General features: G+C 33.3%; 2 pseudogenes; both read left to right on the forward strand.

The window, feature by feature from the left end:
- The first annotated feature begins 355 nt into the window (after window positions 1-355).
- On the forward strand, window positions 356-3,754 carry LOC130963715 (protein GRAVITROPIC IN THE LIGHT 1-like; annotated as a pseudogene).
- A 9,194-nt stretch (window positions 3,755-12,948) lies between these two features.
- Window positions 12,949-13,629, forward strand: LOC130960230 (pectinesterase inhibitor 9-like; annotated as a pseudogene).
- Window positions 13,630-13,913: the final 284 nt, after the last annotated feature.

The following is a 13,913-nucleotide window of genomic DNA, read 5'->3' on the forward strand; positions in this document are numbered from 1 at the left end:
ATTATGACATCGGATTTGTAACGGCCGTATCAAGTTTCATTTTTTTACATGAAATTGAAATGTGAACCATCCTTTCGAAAAAAAAAATATTAGCCCTGTTTAGAATAGGGGAACTTTTTTCAGTACTCCTCACAAATTGAATGGTCCGATTTGTATCCCTCTCTCTCTTGTAATAAAATCGGACGATCCGATTTTTTTCTACTAAAATAAAAAATTAAACGTCATCACAACAATATATATATCTCCAATACTTTAACTCAGCCTAACTCACATGTCAACCTCATATAAAAAAAAATTAGTCTAAAATAGGGTGCATAAGAGGAAGAAAATAAAAATGAAATAGAAGACTGTAATAAGAAAACATAAAAAGACAAGTTGCTTCGAATTTCCGTATGGTTGGTATAGGGTTTTGATTCCTCTGATGTTGTCACCTCCTCCCGACTTGAACACCCCAACTCCAACTTGCTCTTCACACACTCTTCCATTCTCCTACCAAAGGTAACCACAGATCTCTCTCTCTCTCTCTCTCTCTCTCTCTCTCTCTCTCTCTCTCTCTCTCTCTCTCTATATATATATATATATATGAATTCGCTACATTAAGATTGTTTATTTATGCTGCCCATCATTTCTTTTTAGTAAAAATCATCCCTTTCTATTGATTGAGATTTTGGGTTGTGTTTTCTGAAACCAGATTAATGCAAAATATCTGTTGAATTTTGATTCGGAATTTGGAGTTGAGTGTGCAAAGCAATAATTGCAGCTATTTCTTCGCATATTATGCCTTAAATTTTTTATTTTTTTTCAGCTTTTTAGGTTCAAGGATGTTATGCTTGCTGGATGCATTCTCTTCCTGAAAGGCAGTCTTTCTAGGTAGAAAAGTCTCACTCCCACATTTTCTTTTCTATATCTAGTTTTGAGTTATTTTCTTTGAACATTCACAATTTGATGTTGTGGAACACCTGAACTTTTCTGACTGATCAACCTTTTTGGCTCATGGGTCACCCTTGTATTTTTGCATATATAGCAATCTCTATTGTATTTGTAGGAATATTAACTGCATAATTAGATATTAGATTAAAGACTGGATTATTCTGATATTCTTGTTGCGGTTTCCAAGACTCAATATAGAAGAGACTCCAGATTTGTTGGGATCACATTATTTGATGTACAGGTTGTAGTTGCCACTTTGTAGTTAGGTGAAGGAGAGACATGATCTGGTGAACTTTCCTTATGTAACAAAATAATATCCATGATCCCTGAGGTGTGATTTAACTGAAATCGAGTACCTTTCTTTACTAGGTTGTCTTAATCGGTCACTATTTTATATTCTGAGAACTAACTATCATGAGCCTTTTACATACTATTTGGTTTTACTTTTTAAGATAAGTCATAAGAGGAATTAGAAATCTGTTTCGGAGACACGTAGGTAAAGAGTGGACAGAATGCTTGTAGACTTGTGGTGTTTTCTAGGTATTGACTTTGTATCCGGAAAGAAAGTGACTTAGAGAAAAGAGTGACTTGGAGCCTTAGATGGAATTAGAAGATTAAATCAATAAACATTGGGCTTGTGATTGGCAGAATGGAATTCACTTATTTTTTGTATTCATGAGTTGTTATATTACTTACACTCCCCGAATGATTAATAATTACTCGCTTTCTATGTTTACATCTTCATCATGTTGCCACTTTCTTCTGGTGCCTTACTTTCCATGCATACTTTCGTATATATTTTATTTGAAATTGAAAAATATTTAACTTGTAAAATACCTTAAGACTACCTGGCAGAGAAGTTCTCCTTGCAAGAAACAGCATCTGACATGAAATAAGTTCAATTTAATCTATTTATATTCTTGTCGAGCTTAAGCACTTTATTTGTGAAATGTGAAAAATAAATATTTTTTTGCACTTATCTCCTCAATTGAACTTCTTCGGAAGCTTGCAGGTTGTGTCTTAATTTTGATTCTGTTGACTGCAACCTTTGTTAAACTGCCCCTTTGTTGGTGTTAGCTATGCTACCCACTGGAGCGAAAGACACTCAATTACGCGAGAGCAACAGTCAGAAGGTCCACCCTCAACCAATGGAAGAGGCCATGAATCAGAATCCGGAAGCTATGGAAACCCTTATTTCTAAAATCTTTATGAATATCTCTTCCCTTAAGTCGGCTTATATCCAGCTGCAATCCGCTCATACCCCCTATGACCCTGATAAAATCCAAACAGCCAATAAACTTGTTATTAGCGAGCTGAAAACTTTGTCTGAGCTCAAGCATTTCTACAGGGAAAACAACCCAAAACCGGTGTGTGTTTCTCCCCAAGACTCCCGTTTAGCCGCAGAAATTCAAGAACAGCAGAGCCTCCTGAAAACCTATGAGGTCATGGTGAAGAAATTCCAGTCTGAAATACAGAATAAAGATTCAGAGATCCATCAATTACAGCAGCAGATTGAGGAAGCTAGCCAGAAAAGAGCCAAACTAGAGAAAAATCTGAAGCTTAGAGGTTTGTCAACCAAGGAATCAGAGAATGAAAATGGATTTTTACCTGTTGATTTAACTCCAGATCTCTTTACCTCTTCCGTGGATGCAGCCGTGAAAGCCATTCACGATTTTTCTAAACCTTTGATCAACATGATGAAAGCTGCTGGGTGGGACCTTGATGCAGCTGCAAACTCAATAGAACCCGATGTTGTTTATGCGAAGAGAGCTCACAAGAAATATGCCTTCTAGTCTTACATATGCCAAAGAATGTTCAGCGGCTTTGAGCAAGAAAGCTTCTCTGTCAATTCAGAAAATATTACGGTCACCAAAGAGAGCTTCTTCCACCAATTTCTTGCTTTAAGGGAGATGGATCCCTTAGACATGCTAGGACAAAATCCAGATTCCATTTTTGGGAAATTTTGCAGGAGCAAATACCTTATGGTGGTTCATCCAAAGATGGAAGCATCATTCTTTGGAAATTTAGATCAACGAAATTACGTAATGGGTGGAGGGCACCCAAGGACTCCATTTTACCAAGCTTTTCTAAAATTGGCCAAGTCAATTTGGCTTTTGCACAGATTGGCCTATTCTTTCGAGCCGAATGTCAAGGTCTTTCAGGTTAAAGGTGGGAGCGAGTTCTCCGATGTTTACATGGAAAGCGTGGTCAAGAATCTGATAATGGAAGACAACAATGAAAAACCGAAGGTTGGTTTGATGGTTATGCCTGGATTCTGGATTGGTGGAAGCGTGATTCAGAGCAAAGTCTATCTATCTGGTATGAAAGTTGCTGAATGATCCTAAATTTGGCAGGGCAAACCTTTCAGAAGATTCATGTGTTTCTATGTGGTTTATTTGGACTTCACTTTTCCTTAACCTGTAAGATAATGTTGTGTCTGTAACTGTTAAGATCCCCTTTAGTTGTTGTTGAGGTTAATTGAGTCTCGTAATCAAGGTTGTCAAACTCTCGAGCTAAACTCGTCGTACGAGTAAGCTTTTACGAGCTTATGAGTTTGAGTTTTTCGGTTCAAGCCTACCTAAACTTGATGGATTTAGATAAACCCTTGAGTTTGATAGCCATGTTCTTAAGTATCCTTGTTTATTGTCAAGTGCCTTGTTGTATTGTGGAAACATGTTGCACTCAAAATTGTAGTGTTTGTAGGAAGGGGATTGTAAGGTATATACAAGTTTTCCTCTTTACATTATATTTTGGAGTATCATTGGTTTTGGACTTTTGGTGGGAAGGGACATGTGGGAGTTATTATTATCTATAATGCAATTGTAGCACAAACTAGACTTGGAAAAAAGGTCTTATGGTGAGACAAGCCTAAATGAGAAAAAAATAAATAAAACAAATAAACAACCATGCTATATATAGTTATCAATTAACAGAGAAATATAAAATATGTATTTGATCTTTTATAAAAAAATATATTATTGTAATTAAATTTGAGTATTAGTCTATTATATATTTAATTATTTTATTTTAATAAGTTTTATTATTTTGGTAGTTAATTATTTAGTTGAAAAAATGTGCGAGTCATTACATATGTGTATGTATATATGTAATTTTTGGTAATTGGGTATTTGTTGACATGACTAATCCGACCAAACACGAAAGGCTCAAGCTTTATTAGTATTAGGCCCATTAAGCAACTAATAAAGGCTTAGTTAGGAGAAATGGAGAATTAAGATATCTTGATAAAAAAAAAAAAAAAAGCCACTTAAATAAGACATTTAAAACGTCTTTTTTTTAAATATTTTTTAGTAATTAAAATTTACTACATATAACTGATTAAACCGTATTATTTTTATCAAAATTAAATTAGACAAATTAATTTAGCCAAAAATTGATGAACTAAATCTTAAACCGATCTAAATTAATATTTTTTTTATAAAAAATAACTACAATATCTTTATTATAGAAAATGACAAAATACTCTTATTATTATTATTATTATTATTATTATTATTATTATTATTATTATTATTATTATTATTATGTATTAAAAATCCTAAATCATAATCTTTTTTTTTCTTTCTGTGCTATCATGGAGTTAAGATTCAAAATTTATATATATGAGAATTTTAATTATTTTTTATAATAGGGGTATTGTAGTTATTCTTTATAAAAAAAATATTAATTTAGACCGATTTAAAATTTAATTTATCAATTTTTTTGTCAAATCGGTTTGTTCGATTTAATTATGACATAAATAATACAGTTTAATCGATTATATATATTAAATTTTAATTATTAAAAAATATCTTTAAAAAAAGACATTTTAAGCGTTTTTATTTGAGTGACTCCCAAAAAAATGAGACGGAGGATTAAGATATAAATACAGGATTTTATCTTTTGCAACTCAGTTTGAAAATAATTGAATAGCGAAATTCAGAAATTTCTTGTAGAATTAGCAACTAATTTGAAGATGGGGCATATCTTAAAGCTCTATCAAATCAAGTGTTGTATGAGTGAGAATCTCTTCAAACATAATTGTATTTAGGCTATTTTATTTTTGTTTTCGAATTCACTCTTCATACATATTTTATTTTTTTTATTTTAATGTGAATATTTCTAATTGTCTACTAACAACTTCACAAAAATATAAATGTAATTTTCTGAAATGTTTGGCTGACCACTTTAAGAACAACAACCTTCTCCAAGAGGCTTCATTCTCCTCGGTCCTTTCATATCTCCACTTTTTTTTTTTCTTTCCCGTTAATACAACAAACAGTCAATTGGTAATCAGAAATCTTTAATCACAGTTAAGCCAAGTAAAAATTCAATAAATTATTAAATCAAATTATTATCTATATAAAAGAGCTTAAAGTAACGATTGAGTTGTCTTCATATGACTCTAAAGATGTATTTGGTTATGAAAATAGGATAAGACAATTAATTAAGAACAACATATCAAGGACATGCATAGAAAAATTAGTGTTCTTACATTTTGTTTGATAATAAACTAGAATATGAAAGTCCAATTTATTCTCTTTTTTCATAATATATTGATATATAAAATATTTGTTTATTGGGCGTGAGACATGAGAGGGCGTGAGAGTGTGAGGTGGAAAAACACATAGGGGGGACAAATACACAAGGTAAACATGGTAAAGATCCTTGAATTTGGAACAAAGAAGAGCATCAACGACTCGAGCTTGATTCTTTTTCTATCTTCGTCGACAACTTGCCCGAGGATATCTCAAAAAAGAAACATTTCAATACGTTCAAATGGACAGGTAGAATCATCGACATATACCTGTCGCGAAAGAATAAAAATGGACACGTATATCTATTTGCTTTTGTACGATATACTACAAAGGGAGGAGCTTTGAAGGCTATTGCAGAGATGAACGGTATGGTGGTGAGAGGTAAAAGATTGTTCGTCAGTGAAGCCAAATATAGAAGAGAAGCTGGGATGCAGATTACGAAAGATAAAGGAGTGTGAATGTGGTCACCAGGCATAACGCTGGAGGAAGCCAGCCACAGACAAAGAGTGGGGAAGTAGCTGAAGAGAAAGTGGCGAGGCAGCCGTCAAAGACACCAGCCAAAGATCAACATAGTAATGGATGGACTAAGAGATTAAAAGTACCGATAGCAAGTGAGAACGTCGTCTGGTTACAGAGAAGCATTGTCGGAGGTACAAAATTGGCAATTGATCTTAGGACACTGGAGCCAAAGATCCATAGGAATTGGCCAAGTGTAACACAAGTAAGGGAGTTAGGGCCATATAAAGCAATGATAGTTCGACTAGGAATTGGCCAAGTGTAACACAAGTAAGGGAGTTAGGGCCATATAAAGCAATGATTATGTTCGACACGGTGCTTAGTGTTGAAGAAGCTTACACCTTTAGAATGAACGACCTATTAAAATTGTTTCATATGGTCTGGAGATGGGATGAGACTGAGAAAAGTGAGTCTAGAAGAGTTTGATTGGAGTGTTATGGAGTTTCTTTACATGCATGGTCAAAGAATACCTTCTGCAGAATAGGGGAACAATGGGGCGAAGTGGTGGAATGTGATAAACTAACAGAATCGTGTAACTCGTTCAGTGTAGGTAAAGTCCTAATTGATACGTGTGTGTTCGATATGATCAATGAATGGATTCACATTACAATAGGGACAAGTAGATTTGACGTCATGGTTAGAGAAGTGGGTGGAGAGGTGTATCGGGAAGACAATCATTAAAAAAATGAAAAAAATGGCCAAAGAAAAGAAAAGGGGGAGTTTAACAGCAGAGAGAAATATTATTTCGAAGAAAGCAAGTTTTTATGCTAAAGAATTAGCATTAAAAAAAATATTTGGCAGATGTTGATAAGACGAACTTTGCAAAATCCATTCCAAGAACAAGAGATCAAAAAATAACAGAAAATAAAGAAAAAAATCATTATGATTTGCTTGTTCCTGAATTCTTTTTTTGCGCTAGACGTCGTAGAGAATTAAGAATTCTAATTTGTTTCAATTCTAAGAATAGAAATAGTGCACATGCTCAGAGTACGGTTGAGGCAGAAGACCGGCACATGATAAACATAGAAGAGAAGCAGCACGCAGGGTTGAGTGGCATATTGAATCATGGAGCTGAACGGATGGCGGTGGATTGGGATCAGACGGCGGTGCTGATGACGGGTGACCATAGAAACGTCAACCAAAATGAGGACAGGATGGTAATTTTAAGTCTCAATTTGAATGAATGGAACCACAGATTTTCAAATTCGTCAGATGAAAATGGCATTTACGCAGAATTAAGGGACACAGAGGATTCTCAGGGATCATTTGAAATAAATAACAATAATGATTCAGAGGAAACGGTTACTTATAATTATGGAGAAGGATTTGATTGCTAAATGTTTGTTGGAACAAGGCATGGTAGTGGGCTGGGAATTAAAAGGCCCAACAAGGATATCATGCATTGTGCATGTTGGACGGATGATAGGGCCTGTTGCCATATGCCTCCTGCTGGGCTGCCTACGCGGGTCAGACCTAAACCGGGTTCCTCTCTGACCTGGCAGAAACTAACGCTCCTGGATCAGGGTCCTTCAAACGCGGCTCTGCCAAGGGTGCGTCAGCGAGTTGTTGGGAAACGTCACGATGGGGAGCAGATCCCTGGGCACCTCGAGTCGGAGGAGAAGAAGAAGTCTGCCGCGACAACCTGGAAAGCAACCATGTCTGCTGGGCACGGCCTCTCGAATCGTGCAGGGAACGAGTCGCAGAACAGTTTTGAGGAGGGGCATGGACAGCGGCACGCGACGGAAGAGGGGGCACCGGTGGAAGTGGCTGGTGGAGTTGAGGAGGATTTGTCCGCTGCAGTGATCGCCGAAGTAGAAGCCACCACTGACGGGACGAAACGACGCCATCTGAGGAAGGAGTCGGTCGTGATCACTAAACCTAAACATGCTCAACAAAATTCCTGTACTCTAGAGGATTCGAGGAGGACGCGAATGGTAGAAGATCCGGGCCAGCTTAATGTTGAAGGCATGACCAGGAACTGCAATGAACCAGTAGCGGGCAAGAGGCAACTTCGAGACAAGAATGGGTTGGAGGAGGGGGAGATATCACTGGAGGTATTGGCTCAGATTGGTAACGGACGGGAGGCAAAAAGGGAAAATGGTGCAGAATCAAGTTCAGAGAGGGGGGATCAAGTGGATGATGGTAAGGAACTAGACCCCGAGGAACAGAGGCCGAGTTGGGAAGAAGAGATCGCTGAGAACAAAGAGGCATGGAAAACTGGCTGTGGAATCAGGTGCTCAGTGCAGTTATGAGGAGGATATCATAGCTATCTTGCAAGAGCAGAATGAAGCTATTGCTATGAAACGTCGACAGGCTAAGCAAAAAGAAAAAGCGCGAAGAAGCCGGCCAAAAAATCGTAAATAGGTGTGTAATATTTTTGTTAAATGATTTTTAGTGCTTGGAATATACGGGGGGTTGGGTGCTGGAAAAATTAGTATGCTAAAGACTTTCAAAAACAAGTTTAGGTTGGATATGTTGGGTTTGATAGAAACATAAAAGGAATTAATAACTAAATTTGATGTCGTGCGTATCTGGGGAAGTGACAGAACATGTTGGGAGTCTGTAAGTTCTACTGGGGATTATGGGAGGGGGGGTTGTTGCTAATGTGGGATGAAACGGCTTTCAAACTTTATAATTGCTATAAAGGGGATAGATGGATGTGCATTGAAGGAGTTGTGGTAAAAGATAACTTTCATTGTGCTATTTGCTTAGTGTATGGATCACAAGATAGAGCTGAGAAATTATCCACATGGGAAGAATTGAGTTATATTGCAGGATTGTGTTACATACCGGTCTGTTTTTTAGGAGATTTTAATTCTTCACTTGGAGGAAAGGAAAGGAGCGACTACTTTATCAGCATCTGCGACAGAGTTCAGGACATGGGTGAATGATATGGAATTGTTTGATTTAGCATTGAATGACCGAAAGTATACATGGTTTAGAGGACAGTTGTGCAGTCGTATTGATAGGAGCCTAGTCTCTGTGGAGTGGCTTGACGTGTTGTTGTTGATGGCTATGCCGGAGATGACACAGGAGTTGTTAGGTTTTTGGTTTTTTTATTGTTCTTGTATTTGTTTATATTGCTCCACTTGGGTGTTGAGCTCTTACTTTCAAAAAAAAAAATTCTCTTTTTTCATACAAAAAAATTGGAAAAAACATATAGTGATAAAAAATATAATTATAAAAAATTAATGAGAATAATTAAAGAAAAATAAAAATAAGTTATGTCTCTTGCTAGTGTCTCTATGTTAGAAAAGATACAAAATACATTAATCTAGTGTCTCTGGACATCATATCTTTATCTTTACCTCATCTACTAAATATGATTTTGTATCTTTAGATTTCTATTTCAATGACCCGTGCCTGTAAATAAATGCGGCCTAAAATCAGGGATTCAAACCTTAAAATCAGCCATTATTACTAAGTTAAGCCGTCTACATTATACCGTTTAGATGCAAACCCTATCTTAACATTCTATCCAAAATACTTGCACACCAAATTGTCCTTTAATCACATTAATATCTAGAAATGATTTTATTTAAGCATCTAAAAATTAATGTCTATTTAACATCTTTAACATCCAAGTACAATTACTTAGAAGTTCAAATATTTTCCACCTATTAATAAAGAAAATAACACCTTATAATTCTAATTTTTATTGTTTATAATGTCTTTCAGGTACTTAACCTATAGAAATGTGTAACAGACAAGTTTCAAAGAAAGAAAACAAGATAAAATTTAAAATCTCAGTTGTGATTTCCAAGTGATTGAAACAGATCCCATGGTTTTCAATCTGTTGCTTTCTTCCTTCCCAAGTCATGAGTTAGGTAAAAAAATGTTAGATTTTTATTTCAGGGTGAGTTTTGCAATCAATTTATATGTTTTTAAGAAGAAAAAAAAGTATCAAGATTATTGTGTTGGATTTATATGTCTTTAAGAAAAACAAATTTATTTACCAAGTAAGTTCTTGAAAAATTATAAAGAATTATAAGTCTTCAGTTCAATATTACAATTCTTTGAGGACTCACTTAGAAATTTTATTTTCATAATAATCTATAAGTCCATTACAAATTTTTCTCAAAAACTTACTTGGTACTTGTTTGTTTTTTAAGGATTTATAAATCCATCACAAAATTCTTCAATTCTTCAAGAACTTAATTACTTGTTCTTGATTTTTTCTGTTTTATAATAGTAAAACTAAGGGGGCTTATATTGAATCTTTATTAAATGTATGTAAATTGGAAGTTTTAAATATATCATATTTAAGAAACTTCGATTGAGTTGGATTATAGTATTTGTAGTTGCTGGATCATTACAGTATCTTACTGTCTCACTCCACTTGCAAAATCCAGCAACCAATAATTAATTAAACATAATATTGTTTAATTAAAGAAAATTACGCCTACCTGTAATCTTCTAATCTTGTTGGCGGTGTTGGTATTATATATTATTTTGCCAACCAATTAATTAGCTACACGCATGTGTGTTGTAATAATTTTTGAGACATAAATCCGTTGGTATCGCCTAAAAAGCTCAATGTTGCACCATGCTTCAGCCTACATTATCATTAACAATATCTTATTAGAGGAGCCAATAAAATATTTATACAATGTGTACAATAGAGATTTATGGAGTATTAGAGATATAATCATTAGTGTTACATTTTTTCATCAGTTGAAGTTTTTGGGATGAGTGGTATCATGACATAGTATTAAAGCGCTAGTTCCGAAAGGTCAAGAGTTCGATCTTTGGTGAACCTAAAAATTAAACTAATTTTTCGAGAAGATGTTTATTATCTCTTGTATTCGGATGGTTATTCTAAATAGTATAGAGAATGTTCATTTAATAACTCAATAGCCATTGTACACATTGTACAAATAGTCCATTATATCCCTAACGGGATCCTATTACTAATTATTCAAGTTACTTTCATGCTCTTTTCCTTCCTAAGCATTGCATCCCTTTTTTAACTCCGCACTTAATTAATCGGAATTTGTTTTTATATTAAGGTGATAAGGTCAAGGTCTAATTAACCCTTTAAACCGGGTGACACTAATTTATTATAAGTTTTGAGCCATAATTGATGACTACTTCACATTACATACTAGTTAATTTTACCATGATTTTGAATTGTGGTTTGCATGCAACCTTAATTAGCCACAACAATTGAGGCTTGCATCAAAATCATAACTCGTCGCATCAAGTTGCAACGTGTCATAATATATAGACTAATAATAAATAATATAACTTTAATTTTGATAAACTATTAATATAAAATAATTTTATATTTCTAATTATATATTATATCAATAAAAATAATTATCTTTTATATTAACAATATAATTATGTAAATAATTATCTAAAAAAATAATTAAATATACTATTAAAATATAAAAAAATTATTTTAATTTTAATAATATTTTTTAAGTGTGATTAAAATTGTATAATTATAGTAACCATTTCAATAATAACAATTATAGAGTCTACCAACAGAGACAGAGTCAGGTGATAGAAAATAGGGCACTAATTTTTCTAATTTTAATCTTTTACATATAAATTATATGTAAATTTTAGTTTAACTTCTCTTAAAATTTTATTTTAATCTTATTTTATTATAAAAATAATTTTGATCACTCTCTAATATTTTATCTAACTCTCCCGCTGTGATCACCAATATATAATACTCAAAATCACAACAATTATATATTCACGAATACAACTACAATTTAAAAGCCTTGTGGCAACCTTAGTCAAATAAGGACAAACAAATTAAACAACCTTCTTCCACATAGGGTTACACTAGGTAGGTTTTTTCTTTGGTTACATAGAGTGGAAATCAGTGGCGAAACTTGAAACAAAATTTTGGGAGATCAGATAAAAAACAATTGTCAAAATATTTTTGATATGGATTCTATTTAAGATAAGCTCTTCTAATTTTATTTCTCTGATTTAGGTGATATTGCCAAATTTAAAACCGTTTTTCAAGATCTCGTTCCAAAAAGTTAAGGTTAAAGTCATCAGATGTAACTTTTTGAACTTTTAAAGGTTATATCTCACTTTCTTCGTGATTCATTAAAGTATAAGAACTATCTACAGGTGTTGATATTGTAAAAGTTATATGTTCTCCTTCTTAATTATTAGTCTTCCTCTTAAAAAATGTATCAATTCTTTAATTTTTTATTATTATTTTATATAAAATTTGAATATATATCATGTAAAATATGTAAAGAAGAAGTTAATTAGAAGGACAAATATTAAAATTTATAATATTTATTGAATTTTTTATCAATTTATACAAATACAATAATATTAATATTTATTGAATATTCTATTTTTTTATCATATAAAAAATTAAATTAAATAAATAATAAATATAAAATAATATTAAATTAAATAATTAAAAAATATCTAATTTTTTATATTTGAACTTAAAGATAGAGAGAGTGTTATTTATTGAACTTATTAGATACTTTAAGTTATAGTAAAATATTTAAATCAATTGAACTATTTTGTATCTTTTGAAAAAATACTACTAAATTTTTTATAAAAAATTTGGGGGGGGCCATGTCCCCCTTGTCTGAACTAAGCTCTACCACTGGTGGGAATACCTTTGACTTGAATTAACTATTAATTGCACATGTAATGACAATAATAATGCTAATCTTCAATTTTAATTGTGTCTATTATTTTGACCGACCAATTGCTATTAAAATTTTATAATATATGCCCTATTGTTCTTCCTTAGCGCAACTCACTGCATGCATAGTGGACATAAAATCACGTAACATGCAACTTATCATTTATTATCATGTGATAGTGATTTGAACACTCCTCTAAATAATCACCAAACTCATTCCCATTTTCCCAAACTCAAATCAAAGCATTTTGAGAACTTCAATTCTCTTCTATCATCACAATAAAAAAAAAAAAAAAATCATCAAGCTTCAATTGCCCAAATCCTAAAAGAATGTCACCTTTCAATATCACATTTCTAGTCACAATTTTCCTCTCTCTTTTCTTCCCAATGCTTGGTCAAGTTGATCCAACATTGTCAATGCCTAAATCCCAAACATTATCATACAGAGTCCTCTTGCAATGGCACTCTCTACCGTGAACTATGTGTCCGTTCCCTATCGAAATTCGCCAGCACGAATGAAATCGATGGTCCACAACACTTAGCACATGTTGCCTTGTCAATTAGCCTTGCTAGGGCAATCCACACAGAACTTCTTGGTGGGAGTTTCCAAGGAACTCGACGCGATTAACAACATCAACAACAATAACAATAACAATAACGACAGAAAGAAGAGAAGGGAGTACCAAACAATTCAAGATTGTGTGAATCAACTAAGTAATAGTGTTGACCAACTTAGTCAATCAATCAAGGAGCTAAGAAGGATGAACAACAAAAGTAGAAGATCAACAATAAATGATGATTTCTTGTGGCACATTAACAATGTTGAGACATGGGTTAGCACTGCCTTAACAGATGCTAGTAGTTGTGTTTATGCATTCCCTGGCCATAGAATGAGTAAGAGAACAGCTTCAATTAGGGGTAAGGCCATGAATGTTGCACAAGTTACTAGCAATGCATTAGCCTTCATTCATAAGTACATGGAAGCAGCAACAAGGAACACCAAGCCTTGAAATTATTAAAAAGGGATCATCAAAATTAAAGCTAACTTAATTAGCTTTAATTAAGTAATTAACCACCCTTTGTTAATTTGTTCATGTATGTATTTAGATTGATCTATTATAATTAAGGTGCATGTTTTTTCTTTGGGTGGATAATTTTGAGTTTATCTAATATACCATCTAATTTAAAGCATTAGATTAGATTGATAACAGATCTAATGATTTATATTTAATTTATAAATAATTTATTAAAATTTATACTAAAAAATAACAAATTTTTCAATATTTTAAATTTGC

The sequence above is a fragment of the Arachis stenosperma genome, chromosome 2 (assembly GCF_014773155.1).
Source record: "Arachis stenosperma cultivar V10309 chromosome 2, arast.V10309.gnm1.PFL2, whole genome shotgun sequence".
Classification (NCBI taxonomy): Eukaryota; Viridiplantae; Streptophyta; class Magnoliopsida; order Fabales; family Fabaceae; genus Arachis; species Arachis stenosperma.